The following is a 10,000-nucleotide window of genomic DNA, read 5'->3' as shown; positions in this document are numbered from 1 at the left end:
AGACGGTACCTTAAATGAGAAGGAGAAGGTAACAATAGCGGGAGTGGATTGCTGAAATTGACAGCATAATAAGACATTAAGAGATTTTACACTTGGAGGAATACTTGAGTGTACTGCTATGTTTGTTGAATTACACACTTCCAAACTGTGTACTGAATTACAGCTGAAGCATGTCGATAGAGAGAGAGAGAGAGAGAGAGAGAGAGAGAGAGAGAGAGATAATTAAGTAAACTGACTTGAGATATAAAAATCATAATTACCACAGAATCATATTCACAAATGAAAGAACTTGACTTGATTGATATGAGTGAAAATGCATCTTCCACCCTTTCATTGGTATAGAAAATAACACAATTAATCTAATGAAATATTCTCTAACTCTTTCATCACATATAAAACTCAAACCACACCTATCAATTATGCTTAAGAAATGGTTTTAAATAAATAGACTAAAGGGCCATAATTAACAATGAAACAACAATGGCCTGAATTCGCGAAATTATAATTCATGAAAGGACCGACGTAATTTCATTACTGCGAAGCTATTATATTAGGGAATATTCTCCTCATTCATTTGATGTACAGAATTTGACCCAGGTGCTTTTATGGTCAATTGTCCGGAAACAATTTTGAATGATTATTATTTCTTTGTGGATAAATCTACGGTCGTAACCCACCACGGTTCAGTGTTCCCAATCTCCATGCTATTTTCATTGTAACCTCATAAAACAATAAATCACAATTTATCACTCTTGGCCAGTTGGAATTCGCACAAAAGTGGAATGAGAACTATTTTGATAGATACGTAACTATTTTGAGGAATAATATTTCAGGGATATTTCGCTTTAAAACATGCAAAGAGAAAATGTAATTGACCTATATAGCGAACAATACATACCAACATAATAGTACACATGCATAAGTTAGCTTTTACTGTGATTTAAGAGAGTTCTAATATTCTAAACAGCCTTCTACCAACCACAAACATAATAAAATAGCAGAGGAAAATCAAGACACTGAAGTTAATAATAATACTTTCATCTGCAAATACTAAAAAACGTCAAAATAAACAACATATATATGTGTATATATATGTATATATATACACACATATGTATATATGTGTGTATATATATATACATACATACATATATATATATATATATATATGTGTGTGTGTATATATATATATATATATATATTTACATACACACACATATATATATATATATATATGTATATATATATATATATATATATAAATAAATATATATATATATATATATATATATTTACATGTGCACACACACATATATACATATGTGTGTATATATATATATATATATATATAAATCAATATAATTCCGGTATATCAGATATATATACCCCATTCAAATCTTTAGATTTGTGAATCTTCAAAGCTTGTGAAAGTGATACTTATACACGGTCAACAACAATAACCACAGCAACAATGCAGGACTATGGCCTCAGAAATGTCAATTCATGTCTGGGGTCTGGCAAGTTTTCATGATCACGCTGGCCAGTGCTGTTGATGGTGGGAGATTTTAGTCTGATCATTCACAGCAAACCAGCCTAGTATGGGTAGCCCTGACTAGTACAGCTCTGCTGATCATGGAGGTAGGCAAACTGTTTTCACCACGTTAAGGTATTCCCACTCAATAAAAGGTCATTCACAGTCAATTCGTAAAGCTGAGAGAGAGAGAGAGAGAGAGAGAGAGAGAGAGAGAGAGAGAGAAATACATTTGTTATAGGAATAATGTTACTAAAATGTCATATCATGTGATATTATCACCATATAGTATATAACCCTTTTTGTGGGAGAGGGGGGAAGATTAACAAACTGAATACTTTAACTGAATGATAACTTCGGTAACAACTTTCGCTCAACCTTGTTACGATCCTCAACTTGTACTAAATTATTTGAGCTTTGATCTAAAACAATTAATTGTGCAATAAATTTGCATACTGAACATACTTACACAATGAAGTACTGTTGGGTCAATGAAATACTATAAGCTGCTCTTGAAATACATGTAGTCAAAATCATAACTTGAACCATTTGAAAAACATTTAAAACATACATTAATGTTGAGTTAAGAATTAAATTTTTTAGACTATAACCCTTGAAAATGGGTTTCTACGTACGTTATGACTTCGGTGTTGAACACAATAAACGTGATTTAATTTCACGATATCTACTGGTGAAGCCTTTTATCTGTTCTTTGAGTTTTAGTCTGGAGACATGAAAGTTATACCATTGACTAATTTGGCGAAAAATGCTTAACATTGCAAGTACTAGAGTCTCAATCAGACATTTGTTTCATTATGAACCAATTTAGTTTCTCCACAAATGTTGTGAATGTTTTATACATCTTGTAAGTTCCCGTTCTTATCCGTTTGCAGAATATATCTTCATGTTTTATTGAAGTAATTTCCCCATATTGTTCAGAATATAAACAAGCGGTTTACCAAAGCATTCATAATAATCGATTTACTTGACTTGGTTTAATACTCCAAAGGAAATGCAAAATTCTCATTTCGTTTTCTTTTATCTTTTCGATACATCATGTGAAATTTAAACTTTTTTTTTAACAATAAACTGCGAATTAACTTAATTGGTAGCCTTTATATCTTATAATTTAGATTTGATTTTGATCCCTTATATAAATCGTCGAATGCATGAAGGAGAGCTTTTTTCTACAACTATATATATATATATATATATATGTCATATATAAAATGTGTGTATGCATATATAAGAGGTAGAACATATCAAAGAAACAGTTCAGAGACACTCACTAATATACTATTTACATATCATATTAAAATGAAAAAGCCTTTTTTAAGCTAATGTTTCGATCAATTATTTCCGCTATTAATTGTTATCATATCATCTATCTATCTATCTATATTGTATATATATATATATATATTTATATATATATATATATGTATATATATATATATATATATATTGAGCATGTTACTCTACGATTATAATGAATAAACTATTTCTGAGAGAAGCGGTTTTCGAATTCTGGACGTCGCTAAGACGTTGTTATATATATATATATATATATACACACATATTTATATATATATATATATATATACATTATATATATATATTATATTATAAATTATTCAAAAAAGCCATATATTTTTGGTTCATTAACGTCTGGATTCTCTTAACGACCTCGGGATCAGAGCCCCAGGCAAAATCACACAAAGACAAGAGCTTGTGACCGGCCGGGAGTCGAACCCTGGTCCTGCAAGCTTATAGAGACAGTGACTACCACTTGGCCAAGTCTCTATAAGTTTGCCGGACCAGGGTTCGACTCCCGGCCGGTCACAAGCTCTTATCTTTGTGGGATTACGCCTGTGCTCTGATCCCGAGGTCGTTAAGAGAACCAGACATTAATGTACCAAAAATTTATGGCTTATTTGAATATGAAAAACACGTTTAGATGTGCAAAAATTTATCATATATATATATATATATATATACACACACACACACACACACACATATATATATATATATATATATCTATTTCCCGTGTCAACGGATGATCAGACATGGGAACATAATGTACGTTTTTTCACTTTATTACGAAAAGCTCGGGATTACACTTTGCACAGCGAGGAAATCCTCAGACGGGTTGTGGTGGCCGACATGGTAATGTCACAAACTGGTGAACGCCAGACTGGTTTTCGAGTCCCGCCTCAAACTCATTTGTTTCTTTGGTCTCTGTAATCTCACCATCCTTGTGAGCTAAGGAACGGGGGGCGGGGAGCCGATAGGTCTATCTGTTGAGTCATCAGCAGCCATTGCCTTGCCCTTCTTGGTCGCAGCTTGGGTGGAGAGGGGGCTTGGGAGACTTTAAACCTTTAAACGGGTACCCTATTAATCTTGTGAGAATTTGAGTGGGTACCGACTCTCTTTATGAGCAATGAAGGCTTTGTTGCTCTGACAATATGCTGAATCTGCTAAATTTGTGGATCTCTACTGTGATAAACAAAGATACAGTAACGGATCTTTTTATAAGTCATGGTACCCTTAAAAAAGGCCAATTATCTCACTGTATAAATTACATATATATCTATACACAGACACAAAAACACACACACACACACACACACACACACTATATATATATATATATATACAGTGTATATATATTATATATATATATCCCAATTCAAAGATAATAGATTCTGGTCGGCCTGGGGAATCGAACCCGGGCCCAAGAAGCTGAGGTTCCATTGACTTAGCTACTCAGCCACAAAGAGCAAATATATATATATATATATATATATATTTATAATTATATATATATATATATATTGTGTGTGTGTGTGTATATATATATATATATACTGTATATATATATATATACAGTATATATATATATATATATATATTATTGTATTAACGTGTAAGCTTCCTCTGGTTAAAACCTTCCCTAATTTACCTATGATATTTGATACACGAATATAAATCTATTATGAATCTGCGCCAATTCTATTTTTATTTTTCGGTGCAATATCACAAAACAGTAAATCATAATTAACCACTTTCATTCAGTAGAAATTCTCGCAAAAAAGCCAAACCTTCATCAGTTATTTTTACAGATGAATAGGCGTATGAGGTTTATGGAATTTCATATATAATGTTTTATTCAGAGAGGGAAAAACGCAAGGGACCGTATTTATAATTGCATTTTCTACATGTCTATACGGATGCACATATGCTTGTATGCAGTATACCTTAGTATATCATATACACACAATGCAAATAATATATATATATATATATATATATATACAGGTATATGTATATGTGCAGGTATAGACTGGCATAGTGAGACGACAAACAGATGCGAGTGGAAGATGTCTTAGGGCTTCGTCCTGCAGTGGATTAGCTACGGGTGATGATGATGTTGATTATGTATGTATGCATATGTATGTGTATATATATATATGTATATATATATATATATATATACATATACATATATATATATATATATATACATATATTTATATATATATATATATATATATGTTATACAAAGCAGTATCTATAATAATAAAACTATCTCTGCCACAGCCTTTAACTAGTGTACAACTGGTAAACCACGTATGCATGTAGTCCTATAACTTCTCCAACAAGGTCGTTTCATCAACCTACACAGATAGATCATCAGTGTCACGTCGAGAACCCTTACCGACATTGCGTCTTTTTCCCTAAGCTTACAAACACTCTCCCAGTTTCTAAAATACTTGTACTTTATACTCTGAGCAAACTGTATCTCTGTTATTTGCAATATTTTCTCAATATTCTTTCACACATTCTTACCACAGTCAATTAAGTCTTTTCTTAATCTTTTCCAAACATCCCTCTGCCTTTCGTGGTTCGTATATTCTGCGACCCACCCTTTATCTCAGCTTGTCATTATCGGATGCACTTTATCAATATTTATTATCTACTCCCCTTGGTTTCCCTTTATCTAATAACGTTACCCTTGCAAAAAAAACACACAATCTCTCTCTCTCTCTCTCTCTCTCTCTCTCTCTCTCTCTCTCTATATATATATATATATATATATATATGAAACTTCAAGTGACCATATTCTGGGATGAATAATAATAAAATGTGATAATCGTAAGGAGCCAAAGCATACAACGGTCCACATGACCAAATTAAAAAAAAAAAATCACTATTCATATTATTGTAATCAAATAGGCTTTACCTCAAAACCGACCCAATGATATTCTAAGCAATCATGGAAAAAAAATGAGTTTTACTTTGCACAAAATAACATTTAAGTAGTGACAAATAACAGTAATTATGCCTTTTGATATGTTACGTTGATAAACACATCATATGCTAAATCATACTTTCGCAGCTGTCAAGCTAGATGAAGTGAGCTTCTTTTTTTATGGTCATATATTTTACAGCCGCTTCAAAAAAATTATGTACTCAAATTGTATATTAAAAGGAGAGCATAAATCCACGGTTTAAACACGCCATGGTTCAACGCTTGCAGTTTCATATTTTCATTGCAACGTCATAAAAGAGCAACTCACAATTAACCTGTGATTTATTATGGGCTCTCTCTCACAAAACAAGTCAATTATATTGTTAGTAAATAACGTTCCCCATGGCTGTTTTAGAAGATAATGTTTCGCATATTGCACTTGATCAAAAGGATTATAAATATGTATATATATGTATGTATGTATGTATGTATGTATGTGTATATATATATATATATATATAATATGGTTATATATACTTTTGTGTGCATATGTTTACATAAACGCACACATACCCATATATATATATATATTATGTTATATATAAATATATATATATATATATTATATATATATATATATATATGTGTGTGTATATATATATATATATATATTCATATATGTGTGAGAGTATATGTACAGTATATATGTGTTTAGACAAATTTGTGACACTCTTAATGACTTGTGGAGCCTAGTCGAAAGGTTGGTGAACTAATCTCTTTTGAGGAGTGCGAAGAGCCTGCCCAAACCATCTCCATCTATCCTTCATCATGATCTCATCCATATATGGCACTCGAGTGATCTCTCTTATAGGTTCATTTCTAATCCTGTTCTGTCACTCAACTTCCAATATTCTTTTGAGGGCTTTCTTCTCAAATTATAAAATCTGTTGGATATTGTTTCAATGTCATACCATGACTACTGTCCATCGGTAACACCGATCTCACTAAACTGGTATATATGTAATTTGAAGCGATATGATTTCCAAATTTTACTTAATCTAGCCATATTACATATACTGTAATTTTCAAGATGGACATTCCAACATAAACATTTTGAAATATCAAAAATAACCACTGATGAAAAATGAAGCACACAAATTATCTCAGAAATATGTCATAAGATCCTTCACAGGCAGAACACGTGAATAGAATAAAAAGAGTTTGATAATAAAAAAAAGTAATGTTAGTAAGTAGCAATTGAAATATACATAGTAACAATTTTAACTATCAAGTTTGTACTTTACGTCTTTCTTGTTATCTTTACTGGGATGCCTGCCTTCTTTTATTCATTCATCCCTATTTCATAATAATAATAATAATAATAATAATAATAATAATAATAATAATAATAATAATAATAATAATAATAATAATAATAATAATATTATTATTATTTATTATTATTATCATTATTATGTTATTATTATTATTATTATTATTATTATTATTATTATTATTATTATTATTATTATTATTATTATTATTATTATTATTATTTATTATTATTATTATTATTATAATGCCACGCAATGAAAGAGGAAACGTACTCATCTGTATAAAAGATTATGTCAACATTAAACTAGAGCTCTGGAGCAGTAACTTAAGACCAGTGAAAATTAAAACTGTGACTAAAAGAATGCAAAAGTAAACCTATGCATGGGCAATTCCTTAGACAAATTGAAGAATTGGCTAATGAAGATACATACATGGCAGTGGCTAGAGAGATAACTTTAGAGGGAAACTGTAGGGATGATAATGGCAGCACAGTATCAGGCCTTATGATATATCCAATGAGCAATAGACGGAACTAACATCGCATCAAAGGTCAGGAAATGTATGGAAAAAATAAGAAACCATTAACCACATAGCCAGTGAATGTTCTGCATTTGTCAGAATCAATGTAAGGAACATGGTACATTGGCTAATGATCTCCCGTGGATTCTCTGTAAGAAACATCAAATACAATACATTAATAAATGGTACGAACATCAACCTTCAGCTATGGTAGAAAATGATCAGGCTAAAACTACTCTGGGGATACAGTACAAAGACGACAGGGTGATACAAGCACATCAACCAGGCGTCACTGTGGTTTGACAGGACAGCGAAAAGAGTGTCATTCATAGATGTTACAGTACCGCAGAACCCCAGAGTAGAAGATAATGGGAAAGAAAAAATAGTAAAGTACCAAGACTCAAGAATATAATTGAGAAGTCTGTGGAATATGAAGTAGGAGTGGTGCCAATAATACCTTAGTCACTGAAAATGAATCTAGAGAAGGTAGGAACTGATATAGCCGCAGGACGTGAAGAATAGCGGGCTACTTGAAAAATCACGTTTAGTGAAGAAAGTGATGGGTTCCTAAGGAAGCTGCATGTAACCTGGAACCCCACACTATAAACCTCCAGTTTCTGTAGACTGTCATTATTACAAATGATAAAGACAGGTAACCCCTTCTAAAATCCAAGAGTTTACAAAGCAATTTAACTTAGAATATATTGTGTAAGAGAACAGAATATAGAGACATCTGATAGTAATGAGAAAAATAAATCAATAAATCTAAATAAATCTGAATTAGGGAGAGCGAAAATGAGGAAGATACTTTATGAAGCTGAACGTTTAGCATATTTCTGTCTTTGAAAACATATATACGAGTAACTGAAATATCTATGATATCATTTCCATGAATTTCTTAATTGTGATCAAATATTGCAGATGAATCTTCATAATCATAAATATTACTGTGAGAATGACATGGGCATCATAACGCAATATATTAGCATGTTGAAATGACATATTTACCATTGAAATTCTGTAAGGTTATGTGATAAATACTTGCAATTCATTATAATCTAAAGCTTTGCGAAAATGTAGTGGAATTAGCATACAAAGGGGTACGTCAAACATGACTATTCTTTCATGTTGATTCATAAACTATATGGATTTAATATTTTCTGACTTTAAATGCTTTGTGTTTACCCCGTAGATTTACTCACGCAACATCAGTCTAATAAATGACCATAAAAAGTCAGCTTTGTTCATTTTGCTCTGTTAAATGCAAGAGAATGATATATATATGACTTCGATGTGATCCTTTTTCAATTTATTTTACTAGGACATCACCATAACTATTTTTGTTCCTAATTTATAAAGTTGCATGTTTATGTGACCCATATTCTTTTTTTGAATTTATGGAACAAGTGAAAAACAAATACCTAAATACTTTTGGTGTTACTGAGGTCGATATCCCAAGTATATTGCTTTGCAACAGCTGCAAACAGAATGACATGTGTTTCTCTTTCTATTGTTACATTATTGGATATTCATTTTCTGAGATTCATCATTTTTTTTGTTAGAAATTAATTTTCAGTGATTTTCATATAATACTCATTATTCTGGAAAAAAAGGATTTGATAGTTTTTTATATTTGTTAAGGATCGATAATGATAACTTGAATAGCAACAATAACAATAACTGCCATAATAATAATAATATTATTATTATCAATATTATTATTATTATTATTATTATTATTATTATTATTATTATTATTACTAGCCAAGCTACAACCCTAGTTGGAAAAGCAAGATGCTATAGGCCCAAGGGCTCCAACAGGGAAAATAGCCCAGTGTGGAAGGGAAATAAGGAAATAAATAAATGATGAGAATAAATTAACAATATATCATTCTAAAAAACAGTATCAGCGTCAAAACAGATATGTCCTATATAAGCTATTAACAACGTCAAAAACAGATATGTCATATATAAACTATAAAAAGACTCATGCCAGCCTGTCAACATAAAAACATTTGTTCCAACTTTGAACTTTTGAAGCTCCACCGATTCAACTACCCGATTAGGAAGATCATTCCATAACTCAGTAACAGCTGGAATAAAACTTCTAGAATACTGTGTAGTATTGAGCCTCATGATGGCTATTAGAATTAACTGCCTGCCTAGTATCACGAACAGGATGGAATTGTCTCGGAAGATCTGAATGTAAAGGATGGTCAGAGTTATGAAAAATCTTATGCAACATGCATAATGAACTAATTGAACAACGGTGCCAGAGATTAATATCTAGATCATGAATAAGAAATTTAATAGACCGTAAGTTTCTGTCCAACAAATTAAGATGGGAATTAGCAGCTGAA

The 10,000-nt window shown here is 31.3% G+C and overlaps 1 protein-coding gene across 3 annotated transcripts in view; it reads right to left on the bottom strand.

Moving 5' to 3' along the window:
• The window catches only part of LOC137622917 (uncharacterized), a 436,226-nt gene that overhangs the window by 26,176 nt on the left and 400,050 nt on the right, over nucleotides 1–10,000 (bottom strand). The window lies entirely within an intron of this gene.

This window comes from Palaemon carinicauda, chromosome 30 (assembly GCF_036898095.1).
Source record: "Palaemon carinicauda isolate YSFRI2023 chromosome 30, ASM3689809v2, whole genome shotgun sequence".
NCBI classification, from domain to species: domain Eukaryota; kingdom Metazoa; phylum Arthropoda; class Malacostraca; order Decapoda; family Palaemonidae; genus Palaemon; species Palaemon carinicauda.
This window is presented reverse-complemented; position numbering and strand designations above follow the sequence as displayed.